We start from the raw sequence: 16,866 nt of genomic DNA, 5'->3' as shown, positions 1-16,866 counted from the left end.
AATACCAGCTCTGCAAAGTTCCTTACTGTTACCCTGAGGGCTCTGTAATCCTTCCTGGTCCTCCTCAGCCTGCTCCTCCCTGTACCACTGGTGCCCATGCAAAACAGCAGCAGCAGATAATGCTTTGTGGACTGTACAAGGCTTGGCAGTGTCTCGGTGACATCCCCAGAACCAGCCCCCAGTAAGCAGCACACCTCAGTAGAGAGCACATCAGGCCAGCAAATGGGTGCTCCTGCACCTCCCAGAAGGGAGTTACCAACTTCTGCAACCCATCACCTTTTCTTATTTACACTGGCTTTTGTACAGGGAGCAAATTGGTTTAATTGCATCACACAATGCTTGACCAAAGAATTAATAATACTGTATTTGATCCAAAGCTAGTAGCCAAAAGGAAGAATTGCTTATGTTATGCTCTTAAATTAATCTCATGATAGTTAAATTGATTAAATTATTTAAATTTTTTAATTATTTAAACTAAATATTTAATTTATTAAATTATTTAAATAAATAAATCACTGACCTTGCTGGGGTCAGAATTATTGCTCTATTAATGAGAATTTGCTATTGATGTTTCCTTGATTACTGATGGGTGCTTGCAACAACAGAAATATCACAGGTAGAGTAGTTATTTCTGCATTTTGACAGTTGAAATGGACAGTTCCAGTGCCTTTTACAATACCACGCAACAATGTTCTAAATATTTGGCTTTTCAGGTAACCACTGAATTCAGGGAAGTCAGAAAATTACAGATATTCCCATTCTTTTTGGCTTCTCAATTGACATGTAATTCAAGTTCCGACAAGGAACTCTAATTAAGTGTTGGAGGCTTATCTATCAAATGTCTCATTATTGATTAACCTCACAAATAACCAGTGAAATATTCAGAGCTGAGTAAATACAGGATGCATACCCAATTCACTGAGTTTACTTCTCTGCTTTTATCAGTATGGATTTGCTTGAAAGACAACCCTGAACTGATCAGCCATGTTATCAGAATTATTTGCTCTCTGGATATATTAGAGATCAATGAGGACTGAAATCCCCTTACAGCAGGCACAGTGCCTTCTTTCCTTAAACAGCCAATCTCTGCAGCAGTGCTTCCAGACTTCAAAGGCAAGATCAGCTAACTCCTCTTGTAAAATAGGCCAAAGTCTAGCCAGAGAGTGCAAAAATGTGTAAAATTGGATACAAACTGACAAGGCCTTCAGATGTGCTGTACATAGTGAAAGAACTCTGAAAACCTGAAATATGTGTCTGAGGTTGGAGCCTGTAAAATTGCTGTGGTTTTGCCAACATAATATTCTCCTACACACTTGGAAACACATAAGAAACTTAAACATTATATAACAAAGATGGATAAAATGAATAAAAAAAATTCCAGATTTTACACACTTTATGGTGAATTATATTCTTAGGATCAATGCAAATGATACATTTCCTAGATTATTATTATACAATGAAAGGGTTTCTACTCAATTCAAGCAATTAATTAGCCAAGACGGTGGGCTGGCCCTGGCTAGCTCCCAAACACCCACCCACCCACCCACTCACAACTTCTCTCTCCCCTGGGACAGCAAGAAAGCAGAAAGAAGGTGAGAAGACTCACAGACTGAGTTGATAACAGTTTAACAGAGAAAACAAAGGTTCCACCTGCAAGAAAAACAAAGTAAGTAATGAATTCATTATTTCCTATAGGCCAGCAGATATCCAGCCTCTTCCTGGGCAGCAGGGTCCCTGCACACACAATAGTTACTTGGCAAGGCAAGTGCCATAACTTCCCCTTCCTCTTCTTTCTACCAGTTTTTATTTCTGGGCAATATGACATAGAGTGTGGGATATCCCTCTGGTCAGTGGGGATCTGCTGTCTTCCTGTAATATTTTGCCCTACTCCAGCCTTCTTACTGGGGGTAAGCAAGGGGGGAGAAAACCTTGTTGCTGTGGAAGCACTATTCAGCACAAGCCAAACAAATCTAAGGCAGAGCACCTCACACAGGCTGCTGTGATGACAATTAGCTGCTGTGATGACAGTTAACTCCATCCCAAGCAGAGCCAAAGGGAAATTAGAATTTGAGTGGCTGGATAGTAAATACATAATAAAGACTAATTAAAGCATAACTGGGTTAATGAATTGTGGATGGAAGAAGCCATACAGAAGAGTCAACAACTATTAGCAAATAGGGACTTGACCAAGGATCCCATTGTCCTTAAAACCACATAGAATGATAGAAAAGCTTGTGTTGGAAAGGATCTTAAAGACCATCCAGTTTCATCCCGCCTCCTTGCCACGGGCAAGGGCACCTTCCACTAGACCAAGCCTCTCAGAATCCCATCCAACCTGGCCTCGAACGATTTGCAAGAGCTTCAGTGATCCCACACAAAGGGCGATGAGCAGAAAGCAAAACGTTTCATAAAGGTGGAGGATCTCACCCTCATGCAGTATTACAGAACCAGCATAACACCTATCCTGTGAGGACAAAAGGAGGGGATGTAATGCAAAAAGCATGAGTAGAAGTCTAAAACATTTTCTTGAAAACACTGCAATGTGAACAGTATGCGCAAATTCTTTCTTCTGATGGAAAGGGGTTATCAAGTAAACAAGTCAGGCAAGTTATTTCAAAGTTCTTCCAGTTCTGAGGAGTTTCCATACATCTAGGCACAGTCCCTGCTTTTTGCACTGTTTCATTATAGAAAGTGGTGATTTTCTTTACATTAGCATTTCCACAAACCCAACCACAAGTGAGCTTACTCACCCGCTTGTGCAAATGGAAGTGGGTTTTCAAACCTGCTGTTTTACACCAAAAAAAAAAAAAAAAAAAAGTTTTGGAAGTCTGACTTGGCCTGGAATCCAACTGTAACTGAGGAGAAAAAAAATTCTGGTTTAAAAAAAAGACAAAAATCATTTTTTCTTTGACACTCTGTACCTCAGATCATTCTCTTCAAGAACTTGGCTTATCCTGTTGTCAATACACATTGTTTGGTCACTGTTTTGGATTTCTTGCTATGCACAAGAAGTTTTCTCACTATCTTTCGTAAACTCTTCCAAGAATTAATCTGGCAGGGTGCTGACCATTCTGGCCTGATCCAGAAAAACACTTAAGGCTGTCTTCAAGCACCCGAGTAGTTCTAACCAGACTGAGCTCATAATACTATTGTTTTACAAGATGGTGAAATATCTGTTTACTCATTAAAGTCTGAATATTAAGATTCAAGATTGCTTGTTCTATCCATTACAGATGTTTTCTCCTCATAAATGACAATCAAAATTTCATTTGTTTGAGGTTTATGTCTTTGTTCAGTTTTCTACTCTATTGAATAACTCTCAGTGAAAAATTCCAGGCTCTTCTCAACAATTTATTGTTCTTTTCTTTTTCTTCATTATTATTAATGGGAAATTCCAAACTTTGCAGATAAGATTTATATACACTTTCAAAAAGGTCAGAAAAAGAGAATATCAGAAAAGTTTAAAGAGCCTGTTTTGCAATTTTTGGCTTTACTGAAAGAAAAAACAGAAAAACAAAAAAACAAAAACCCCAAACTAAAAAACAACCCCAAAAGCTTACTGTTTTAAAAAGTATAAAATTGCCAAAACCTCTGTGACTGATGCACCACAAAGGAATCTGTCTTGCAAACATTTATGGGTCCAATTAATTTTAAGTACATGAGTAGCTTGTACCCCTCACTGTACACTTTCATTAATGACCTAAATAATCAGAGACAGAACATGACTATTAAGCTTTCAGATGACACTATGAGAGCAGAAATAACAATGTTCTGCTGCAAAAAAAGAGTTAGGTTTTGTATTTGCTACATAATATTTGATTTACTTCAGTTTTCAATGGGATTTTTCTCTAGTTTAACTAACTCTTTTTTTACTCTTTGGTAATCATTCTCTTAATGCAGATAGAGAAAACAATAGCACCCTTTTCCAAGCAATCTACTTAGATTGTCCTGTAATTGATCACTTTCTCATCTTATTACTATGACTGTGTTCCAAATTGTGTGTATTTTTCATAAACACATGTAACTTGAAACATAGTGTTTCAAGCAAGTCAGGCAGTTTCTTTCTTCTATGACTTTCTGGTTCTCTGTGCCCTGGGGATACTTACCATCTTCGTGTCAGTGGATTTTAGTGGAAATATCCATGTATTTCTTCTGCACTCATGAATATGTTTTGCTTTGGAGAGTCCATTTACTCAAGGGAAAATTATTTCAATTTTTCTTCCCCTGAATATTCAGGGGTTTTTTGTCTCTGGAAAGAACTGAGGGTACAGGCTTCTCATTGTGACTTTGGACATGTAATACTGATAGATACCACCTCTCTTTATAGTGCATTAAAAATGCAGCTTACTTGCATGGCCTGACATTAGAGCATACAGTTAAAAACACTAAGGTCTATTAGTAGAGTGGTATTCTCGGTGATACTTTTTGTTCTTTTTGTTCTAGGATCCTTCATCTTTTTTTACTCACTTTTGAGACAAGGTATGACTTTTTGTAAGACTGCTTAAGATTTTTCAAAAGTTTTTGGCTGTGCCTTTTTGAAAAGATGACTGTATTTGAGCAGAACTACAATAATTTTTAACAAACATTATCTAAGTGTGCTGTACAGTCTACAGTACTAAAGGCTTCTGACATTTTCTAGTTCAAAAAGTTCAAACGGGAAGGAATGAAAAAGACTAAGTCAGAAGACTCCTTACATTGTCATCAGAGATGCATTGAAACACAAAAAATGCCATTTTCTTCTCCTTGGTTTTTTTTTGGTTTTTTTTGTTTTGTTTTTTTGTTTTGTTTTTTGTTTTGTTTTTTGTTTTTTGTTTTTTGTTTTTTGTTTTTTGTTTTTTTTTACTGTGAACATAAACACTGGAGCAGTGGTCAAGAAAGCTTGCAGAGACTCCATCCTGGGAGATGCTCAAAATCCAACTGGACACAAAGCCTTGTGCAAGTGGCTCTAATCCACCCTACTTTCAGCAGGTGGATTGGACTAAGGAACCTCCAAAGATTTTGGACAACCTCATCTGCACAGTGAGTGGATGACTATGAAACCTAACCCTTCACTGCTGACACTGAAATATCCATCTAGGATGTGGACAGATGACTTTCAAAAACTATAGCAGTAGAACATTTGGTCATCTTAAAAACTGGAGTCACTCTAACAAGAAAGATTGATAATGAAGCCCAAAAGCAAAGAGGAAAGAGGAAAGAGAACTCTGCTGGGATAACAGATGCTGACACTGGGATTGCTGTTTATCTCAGTCACTGGAAAATGTAAAACCAGTTTCCATATTGTTATCAGTGAAAACTGAGTAAATTTCAAAATCAGGGTTCCTCGTGTTTCCAGACACCATTACTTTCTCATTCATTGATACACAATATTTTAACTTCAAGAAGAAAGGTAAAGTATTAACCATCTTACTGTTGTTTTTATCTCTTCAGCTAACAGACAGTTTCATGGCTAGCAAACTTCCTTAGACTATAACATAACTTTTAAGTCCCAATCTTATTTGTTAGGTACATATCTTAACTATGAAACTGTGAAACTTCTGTACAAAAGACATTGCTGCTTCTCTGTGGGTTAATGCACAGGGGCTTAAGATGTTAAAACCTAATTGTGTGCCGACTAAGGAAGTCTTTATTCAACCATGACTACATGTTTAATATCATAGCCAAGTGCTCTTGAGCTTTGTTCTGATAAGCACAAAAGCTTATAAATCAGTTAAGGTTGGGGGTTTTTTTAAACTATTCTTCATGTGTATATAATCCAGCAAAGAAATTAAAAGTTCAAACACCAGTCATAGGTAAATGAGATATAGGAGGCATGTGTATACATAATTATAGTTTATGTCCTGTAAAGATAACCTTTCTTATGGAACAATGAAAACAAACATAGAATCAAAACCACCAAAAATAGGAAAGAAAGGGTAGAGAGGAAAAGCTAACAATAAAGATTAATGCAATCTGCAGTATATTAGTCTGCTATCTGATACTCAACCTAAGAGTGTGCCCTGTAACACTGAACTACAACTCAACTGATCTGATTGGAACTACCAGTCAGTTTGTGATGAGAAAAGTGCAGCTCTTATATATTCAACTTACTTATACTCAGCAGGTCTTCTGTACAAAGCTTTAAAGTTCTGATAAAAAATGTTAACATTGCATCATAAACCAATTCTAATAATATTAAAGGGTATTATTTTGGTCATATTTGCAGAGTGCACTTAATATTATTTACAAAAAGGAAAGTAAAATAAATGGAATATTCCATTTTCCAATTTCTATTTTGCAGGAATCACTAGTAGTCTTCTTGCATAACATTTTTCAGAAAATATTTACCTTTCCTGGTTGTTAACTCTTCCTTATTCAAGAATATTTGTCAAAAAGTGTCTGGCTATAGTCACAAGACCCTGGGTATCAGTTTCCAAAACAGCTCTGTTGGACTGGCCTCCCAGATTTTTTGGAAACCACTCAAGAATCTCTAGGGCACTGTGTAACAATGGCATAACCCTCAACCTAGAAGTGTTATGTCACCTTTGAAAATAGGACTAAACTCACTCGGTTGGTGAGATTTTGATTTTTATTTTTTTTACATTGCAAAACTGTACTGCAAATAGAGAATTCTGTGGCTGAGAGCCCCGTTATTCTCCTGGAGAAACAGTGGAATTTCATAGCTTCCAGTACAGCAGTCTAATGTCACAGTCTAAATGGTATCATCACAACTGTCCTGAGGATCTCAATGTAGCTCCCTTCAGGCAGGACTCATCATTACTGCCACCTCCCCAGCCAGCAAGGAGCTCCCACACATCCTCCATCACATCTGCATAAGAAGCAGCTGTCTCAAAAGCCACGGGGCATCTCAGGTGGCATCAGAGACCCAAGTCTGGACAACGGGATCAAGGCCATATAGTTCACTTATCTACGTAATTCATAGATGGTTGTACTGTAGAAAAACCAATTTCCACGCCTGCATCTGAATCTGAATCTAAATCCCAAACAGAGTTTTGACCTGGCAAGCATAAATTTCCATAACTGGGAAGAAAGTATTTTCTAAGTCAGCATATTGACTGGAATTCTATTATGGAAAGCTTAAAGGAAGTCAGGGGTAAAATTCCTAATTTTTAACTATATACATAGAACTAGACATTTAGAAGCTTTGCAAATTCCAGTGCTGCATATCTATGCACTTCAGTATATTAAGTGACCATTAAATGACCTGATATGTTTGCAAGCACAGGACTTAAAAAAATCTTCTGTATTCTTCCGAATAAAATGAATTTTACAGTAAAGTAAATACATTGGCCACAGTAGATGGTTTTGGTGAAATAGTTCACAATTCATAACCAAGAATACTGACATGATGATTGCACTGTACCATTACAATACTGCAATTACATGCAAAACAGGGTTTGTGAATCTCAGTCATTATATTAAATTGTCACATTTATCCTGAGATTGATTTAACAACTTTATAAACATTTATTAACAATTTTTATAGTACATTAAATTATCCCAGAAAAGACACATTCAGATTTCAAAGCATGAAATTTTTTTTAAAAAACTGGTTTTACATTCTAATATAATATTTCATTTTTCTTATCACATTTTCTTATCACAATAAGAAGAATACTGGGATTCTTCTTCATATGTCAATGGCTGGCCACACTTTTAGATTTCAAAGCAGAAAAGCTCTAATTAAGAAACAACTGTGCACTTTTACGTTAAAAGACAGATAAAGGTTTGCAGGAAAACTGATAAGGCAGCCCACTGGGTTTCTTGGATTTTTCTTAGCAGATTTCTTTGAAGATTTTTCATTTTGGAAGTTCATCACTAAATCTGTTTTTTCATCATACATACTTTAAAGAAAATCACCATGATTTTCAACAGTCTATTTATTGTACTATACATCACAACTGGTAATTTAGAAAAATTATCAGTTTCTCTAGAACATATTATCAAAGAACATGTATAACTCTTAGGAACCAAAAAGATTTTTTCTCCCACAAAATCCACTGATGAACATCCAAGAAACCCCTGGACAGAGCCTGCTGAAGATCTTTTGCACTTAATGTATAAGACTACTCAATTCAAATAATGTGTGCAACGCTGAACCTAAGAGGCATTAATGCCAGAAACAACAACTGCACCATATCAAGCCCAGGAAAAAGTAATGGGACTAGAAAGGGAGATTTTCCAAAAATCAGAGTTTTTATTTCATCTGTAATATCGTTGATAAATGGAAACGCTACCATGCAAAATCTCAGCACTTTTTTGGCCGGAAAGGGATTCATGCTAATATAATGAGTCTGGATTACAGAGGTTTGCCAAGCTTAGATCATGTATAGATTAGTAATGATGCCTTTTAATGTCTTAATGACCTCTTAATGAAATACATTTATAATGCTACAATTTGGTGAGGACTCACTAAACATTTTTCATATCAGAACATGATGTTCAAAGCTAAGTTCTTAATAATAATTAACACATGTATTGTGCTTTTACTCTTCAAAGTGCTTTAAGAACATTAGTAATTAGTTAAAAACCTGTGTGCTGGATGTATGTTATCTGTTTAGGCTCGAAGAGGCCCACAACAATCAAACTGGAGCTAGCCAGTAAAGTCCAAGAAGAAAATAGTCACTTCTTCTGTGTTCTAAAGAATTTTAGATCAAGGCAGGAAAGACCTGTCACAAGATAAATTAAATGCAGGTGGTGACCACTTCATACAAATAGTATTAGACAAATAATATAAACATAGACTATACTTTTTAAAATGTACCCAGAATATTAAAGCTTAATTAATTTTTTCTAAAAAACAGAGAAAGAAAAGGAAACCTCTGAAACAGAAAACTCCCCCAAACCATCTGAAACTCAGTTTTGCTAATTTATGTTCTCAGCATCCAAAGTGAGCAATGTTAACATAAGCAATGGTAGGTTTATGGTGCTGATTCAAAACTTGCTAATGCTCATTACCTGTGAGCTACAACAAACTCCATGTAAATCACACCCATTTGCTCCTGTGACTGACACATGGCAGTGCAGGGGTTAACTGAGCAAAGGAAGGACTGCAGCTGGGTAATTTGCAGGGGCTCATCATGTGCCAGACCAGAACAGATAGGAAAAGAAATCAGAGATAGCTGTAGCCAAGCAAAACTCATCTTGAGTACCCAGAGAACATGGTTGCTTGGTAAGAGAGGCTTCCCTTCTCATGTTCACAGGAATATGTCCCCCAAACCAGGAAAATTTTGTTCTGAGAACTTTCCTTCAGTGCTAGAGGGAAATAATTGTTTCACTCTATTGTTCTGCTTCAGATGGAACAATTAACCACTGCATAACAATGTGAATTCAGAGACTTTGCTTTGTATGTATGAATATTATAGAATTTTGATTTTAACAAGTAATTCAAATACATCTCTGAAAACTCATGCAAGAAGCCAGCTACACATGAAAATCTCCTTCTAGTTAGGCTAGATTTTAAATTGTTTTAATACCTAATGCAATGATGTGTTTGTTTTCTAAGGAGAGACAACAGCAGTTCCTACATTACCAGGGATATTGTGAAGATAAACATATAAAAGATTCATCAGCAATGGCATTATGTGCTTAAAATAAATCTCCAACTAGATTTAGTCAGTTGAAGTTGGGAAAGATTTGGCTGTCTGCTTCTGATCTCAGTTTCAAGGAGAAAAAAAAGTTTATATTTAGTTGAATTTGAATTTCAGCAGTTCAAAACAGTGTTACTTTTTATCCTAACTTCCTCTGCCATTTTTAGCAATTTAAGAGTTAAAATAAAGAGATACTCCAAGCTTATTTAATTTGAAGCACTATGAAAAAAAATCTAATATTAAACTCAATATTTTTTAGCAAAACATACAAATTTTCTATTTTATTTGAGAAAGGAAGAAATTAGAAATGGAGGAGAATTTGTTGATTAGAATAATGGCATGAGATATTCAAATAATAAAGAACTGATTGTAACAAAGGAAACACCTTTAGTAAAGGGTAGAAGCTGAAAGTCTGATTATTTACATATTGCATTCACTTGGATTTCTTCCAGCCATATGCTGGAATTTCACTTCACCTTATGTTAATTTTTTGGCAAATGGCAGCATGATGCTTGTGAGGTCTTCAGAAATATGACCTAGAAAAAGCCGATAGCAAATTCTTGAACACACTTGTTCTACTTAAATTATACAGACAGCACAAGAAAGGAAGGGGAGAAGGTTCAAAAATGCTACGGGATCTCAAGCTGCTGACTTCTGAGTCTGAAGAAAAAGTGACCAATTTCCATTCTTTTTCTTGGAAGGCATAGCGAGGCCAAGTTTTATGGAGCAAGCCTTGCCCTACCATAGCCACCTCCCTCCTGCCTGCTGAAGAGTCAGTCTCCCAGTAAAGCAATTCCAATAGACCTCTGAAATCTAAGGCAGGAAATTCCTTTCAGCACTGCTTTTAGCAATGAAAAGAACTGTCAAAACGTCTTCCCAGAGGATTACAGGGCTCCTGCCCAGAAACTAGTGGAGAAAGTTCAGCACTTACAAGAGTACAATGCCCCTAGCTCCAGTTCATGTGTAACAAGAGCAGCTTTAATGCACATTTATTCTGAGGCCAGTTAACACTTTGAAACTCAGTGCAAGAATGTCACTTTTGTAACATAGAGTGTTAAGAACTTCTAAAAATACATTAAATATATTCCTCTCTAAGTGTGTGTGCTTCCCTGTTTGCAAATGGAATTGTCTTCTTAATTAAATACTCTTTTTTATTTTGTATCTGGGCAATACACATGTTTTTTAAAGACCTTTTTATAGTCTTCCCATCAATCCACTGCATATATAATCACATTACACATGCACAGGTATCAGTATGCATACGTGTTTCCTCTGCTCTCTTTCAGGCACAGTAACTATGAATTTATTGGTAAACTTGGAAATGTTGCTAATTTCAGAGGCTTTTAAAATATAACTGGTAAGGTGGTGCTGCTCACTGGAATTCACTCAATGATGGCTGACTGCCAGGACAGGACTGGGTTGCACAAACACCTGAAATCCCAGCCAAGACGTTGCTGAGATGTTCAGACATCAGCTGCCTGACCAGAAAGTGCCTGACAGGTCCTGTCTCTCCTGTGCCAGACCCCTACATAGGTGCATAAGAACACGTCAAACACCACTAGATTGCTATGTTTAGGCAGCTGAATCCAGTTTCCAGTGGCTTTCTAAGTAGAGTGAATAGCAAAACTGGCCACAATAGTAAAACAGCTGAGCTCAGTAACTCCAGGAACAGCCTAATGCCACCTTTGTGCTATTCAAAAATAGTTGTATGGAAAACAGCAACTGCATGAAATGTTACCCCCTCAAACCAAACCCCAAATAAACCAACAACCCAAAATAATAGGTTCTCATAGGCTGTAATGGAAAATAGCCATAGAACATTACAGAATGTTTCTCAAATGAAATTGTCTGGGTTTATTATTTCAACATACCTTATAAGTTAACAGGAGTTTGATCACCAAAACCTAGAGTAATGTGGGTTGAAAGATCCTTTAAACGTCATCTAGTCCAACCCCTCTGCAATGCACAGGGACACTTTCAACTAGATCAGGTTGCTCAGAGCCCCGTCCAACCTGACCTAGAATGTTTCCAGGGATGGAGCATCCAGCACCTCTTTCAGCAACCTGCTCAAGTATTTTGCCAAGCTTATCAATAATTTTGCCCTTAAATGTAATCTACCCTCTTGGTTTTTGTCATGTGCCAGCAAGCCGCAGTGTAATATTTGTATCATTGATAAATTTTTATATTTTTAAACAGGTAAGTACTTCAGAGCAACAAAGACCACAACCTCTGGGCTCCTCCTCACTCTCTCCCCCAATTATCTAGTAATTGCACCAGCCTTGGGCCCAAATGATAAAACCAGTAGGAACTGGAGGGATGTCTGTCTACAATCCAGGAGAAAAGTCTGCCATCTTTTAGAAGCCTGCAGAGAAAAAAGTGTAGTAATGTTACAGAAAGAAAGATGGAAACTCTCTGCACAGTCTGTGCTTATGCAGCATTCTGGAGAGGCACACGGTAAAGCTTCTTCACTAATGCTTACTGATCAAAAATATAATAAGCCAGAATGATGTTCCCTTCTTTGCAGGGGAAAATGATGTCCTGTGAAGTCAGAAACACAACCACAAGATGAAAAGGCAGAAGAATTTATCAGAGAATAATGGATGAGCCATTATAGGTGCTTTCATGGAAAACGTAAGAAAATCTGATGTGCTGCAAATTGGGAAACTGCCAGAAATCATGGCAAAATATCAACAACTGCTGGGTTCAAAGGGCTGTAATCAGTGGCCCCAAGTTCAGTTGAAGGCCACTCACTAACAGCATAGCCAGGGGTCAATAGCAGGACCAGTACAGTTTAACCTCTGCATTCATGACCTGGACAATGGGCCAGACCCTCAGCAAAACTGGGAGGAGTGGGATGAAAGTACTGCCGTGCAGAGTAACCTCAGTGGGCTGCAGAGATGGCCATAGAGGAACATCACACAGTTCCACAAAGGAAAGTATGAAGCTCTGCACCACGAAAAGGAATTATCCCACACACCCAAGCAAGCTGGGAACCAGCTAGCTGGAAAAAAACTCTGCAGAGTCCTAGGGGTCCTGGTGGACAACAGTCAGCAATGAGTCCTTGCAATAAGGAAGGCCAGCAGTATTCTGGGGCTGTGGCAGCAGGAGCATTGCTAGGAGGCTGATCACAGCACTGATCCTTGTCTTCCACCCAGCAGTGGTGAGACCTCACCTGGAGTGCTTTGTCCAGTCGTGGGATCCCAATGTAGGAGAGACATGGACTTACATGGGCAAGTCTAGCAAACAGCCACAAAGATGACTGAGGGACAGAAGTAAGAGAAGGCTTAGAGAGCTGGGATTGTTCAACCTGGAGAAATATCAGGGAGCTCCTATCAGTGTTTAGGGGAATAAAGATACCTAATATAGTAAAAAGTGGGAGCCACTTCTTTAGAAGTGGGCACAAACAGAAATACAGGAAATAAAATTAAAAAATAAAATACCCCAAACCATCTTTCTTATGGTGAGACTGGTCAAACACTGGAAGAGGTTGCCCAGAAAACTTGTGGAGTCTCAGTCCCTGGAGAGATTCAAACTCAAATGGTCACAGAACTCTGAGCAACCTGCTGCAGCTGACCATGCTTTGAGCAGGGAAATTGATCTAGAAAATCTCCAGAGTCCCTTCCTATGTTATCCTTCCTGTGAGTCTGTGTATCTGTAACTGTAGTTTAAAAGGGTAGATGAAAAGGCAGAAAAATAACATTTTGGTTTGTCTTTCTTATGTTTAACTTCTAGAGTGAAATTATAACTCCATAGTTACACTTGTCCATGAACTCTGTTCGCCATTTGTGCTAGACTCAGGAGCAGATGAGTTGACCTCCCTTTCATTTTATGTCTAAACCTCCTGTTTGTTTTGGAACTACACCTCTTTCCAAAATTAAACAAGGGAATAGAAAATCAAAGTCATCCACTCTGCCCTATAAAGTACTGTAACAACATAATGGTGGTAGGGAAAGGAGAACAAGGCTTCTAAAATGTGAAAACTTTCTTTCATGTTAACACTGACATAAATTAAATGAAAATTGTAATACATCTTTAAAATTAAGTCACAGATTTTACTTCACCAACTATACAGTTTTAAAGTATAAAGAATATTGCAGTATCAATTGCATTTGATGCATATTGCATCAAAGATACAAAATGCACATGACATTTTAGGGGATTTAATGTAGCTAAACTTATGCAAAAGTGTTGCAAAAAAGAACAATTTGATACATCTAAAATGGCTGAAGCACAAATAATTTTAATTTACTATCTGCATTGAGACTAAAACCAAAACATTACCACAGCAGGTTTTTGCTGCATATTGACCCCAAGGGCAAAGTAGTTGGTCTCATCACTAACAAGAAGGAAATAGTGTAGAAAGGTGTTTGGAAAGTTCACCACTTTCTTGTGGTTTGAATTTCATTGTTGCCCTTTAACTCTGTATATGTGTCTATGATTGCTTAAAGGGAGACCACATACAAGCAAACATAAACAACAGCTCAGAATAAAATTCAATATTCTGCAAAGGCTAAGCAAAATTGTGATCCATGTGGTGGAGGCAAAAAGTAGGGCTAGAACTGACTTTTTACTAGAGACTAATTTCTCTACCTGAGCTGAAGCCTGCACCCTCCGGAACACCAGAAAATCCCTGATGAAGATTCTTAGCTAAACACGGCTGTGATTCATGACTAACAGTTCTCATGGTCAGTTTTAGATAGCAACAGGGGAAGGCAAGAGAAAAAAGATACCACAAATTATTCAACCGGTTCTCAAATGTACTTATAAATGGAATTTACTTTCTTGAAATTCAATGTTTTATTTCATTTACAGTTTGCAGCTATTAAATATGAGGCAGTTGCTGTGTGAGTTGTTCCAGTACACACAGCTGCAGTAAGAGCTAGCTACAAACACATTTTACACTAGTGAGTACTTTCAAGAACCAAATGCCTCTTCAGGAAGTTTTACCAGCAACTTTTTTTCAAGTGCGTTTGCAGTCCCAGCAAATTCTGTATGTTACTTTCCACATACATGCAGTTTTTTCTGTCTCTGCTGCCTTAAAACTAATTTCCACTCATCTGTGGGGCAACACTAACAAAGATACTTCCATCTGTTCCTCTAAAGGATTTGGTATCCTGTAACTGTTGACATGCAAAGGGCATTTTCTATTTTGATTGGACATTAGTTGTGCTTTCTTTGGATTAAGCATTTAAAATTGAACTATGAAACAGCTTTAAATATATAGGTCATAGCAATTATTGTGTTATTTATATTGCTAAACAAGTCTTCAGCAGATGGCCTCCAGGGCTCTGGCCAGAAGAATCTATCTCCTGCAGATTTATTTGGTGCTTTGAGATACTACCAACTAACTGCTCAAACCTGCTTGAATGCCATTGTGCCTCTCATTTGATGCCAGCAAAAATATTCCAGGCTTGTCTGTTTCAGCACCAATATTCCTCAAGGCCTTCCTGGTACCTGGCTATATAAAATGTTCCTACTTGGACCTTGTCAGAAGCCATGTCCCTGCAGTTAAATAAAGTAGCACCAGAGACCCTTACTCAGCCAAGGGGTGCACCCTGGCCCCATCTACACTTGTTAGGATTTGGCTCAGTTTTCCTTTTGGATCTGCATGGTACCACTGTGGCCATTAGACAAAACTGTTGTATTGTGTAGGGTTTCTTTCATTCATAAGTGACTGAAAAACACAAAGACTGTACTGCAGCCCTCCAGGGAGGCTTCTCCATTTCACAAAACATGGGCTGGATGCAGTGTGATGCTATGGGCTGGGTGAGAGCACAAAGGCTGCTCGGACAGCTCTGGAAGACCACATGGGGCAGAGAATATTATATTTGGTGGAGGCTTTTTCATCCTGACTACAGAGCATGGCTTCTGGTGCAAGTCCATGCCCTGGAACGCACCCAGGACTGTTCACCAGAGAGGTCACAGGCCCAGAACAGGGCATTGCTTGACCAATCTCATCAACCAGTGGTTCAGCACTGAAGGACACTCACTGGTCCTGTTCCATGGAGCAGTAAAAACAACCAGAGAAGCAATGCCAAATACTCATGAAAATCCAACCTTATAAAGCATCACCTCCAGCTTTCATAATATAAATTTTATTTTTTCCCTATGCCTGAATGAAACAAGCTCTTAAATGTATTTATTGTATTCCACCCTGATCTAGCAAAATTTTTATGCATGTGAGCCACTTTAAGATCACTGTTTTCCAGGATGTTGTTTGTTTAAGCAAGCCTATGCATGTCCAGAAACTCTGGGACTATTTCTCTATGTTAGATCATTCACATGCTCAAAGTTTTGTGTTTGTTGTACTGTGCGTTTATATATTTTTAAAAAGAAGCACATGAGAGCAATACCACATATGTATATGTGATAGATAAAATATACAACCTCCAACCAACTTCCGATTCCAAAACCTTGCAGTTGTCTTTTTTTCAGTCTTATAATACAGGAATACCTACTAAAATTTTATTGCTGCCATTTATGATTGGAACATAACTCAAAGGTACAAGGTCTGCATGTACTCATGGAATGGGGCACAATGAGACAATCAACACTATGTCAAGTTCATTTTTTTCCAAGATGTGGAATAATGACATTTTCCTACTTAAAGTTTCCCTTTGTCCCCAGACCAGGGCAAAGTGCCTCTTCTACAAAGTGAAAGAGCTTTTTGTGACTTCACTACAGTAACTTACCAACTCCAGTTCATATCAAATGAAATACATGCATTCATTATTTTAATATCACACATGAGATAACCTGCTGCTGACAAATCAATTTTCTAAACAGTTTAATAAAATATACTCTGATCAACAGCGCATCAAGCACCTAGGGGTTTTTTTGTATATATTCAGAGCACATTAGACAAACTGAGTTCTGGAATAAGAAATGACTTGAAGGATTTCATGTGAAACTCAGGGGAAAAAAGCAATGTTAGTTGCAAATAGGAACATGAAAACTGTATCAGATCTGGCCAAAAGTCCATTCTGTTTTTGACAGCCTCTGACAGTTGTGCCAAGGAAAGGGCAAGTACACTGGGTTACTTCCCTGGTACAAGCTCTGGCAGAGGGTCAGCTCCCAGGGCTACCTGAACCTCTACAGAGTATTCTCACATTTAACAGTCTCTCATAGATTTTCTTTCCATAATCTGCCTTATCTTTCTACAAATTCCTGTGAAATTTTAGGAATCTGTGACATTTCCAATAAATGTTAAGCCTACTTAAAATACTCTTTTTTTTGAAACTGCTGCCTGTTAGCTTAATTCGTTTTCCAAAGGTTT

The sequence above is a fragment of the Catharus ustulatus genome, chromosome 3 (assembly GCF_009819885.2).
Source record: "Catharus ustulatus isolate bCatUst1 chromosome 3, bCatUst1.pri.v2, whole genome shotgun sequence".
NCBI classification, from domain to species: domain Eukaryota; kingdom Metazoa; phylum Chordata; class Aves; order Passeriformes; family Turdidae; genus Catharus; species Catharus ustulatus.
Note: the sequence above shows the minus strand (reverse complement) of the source record.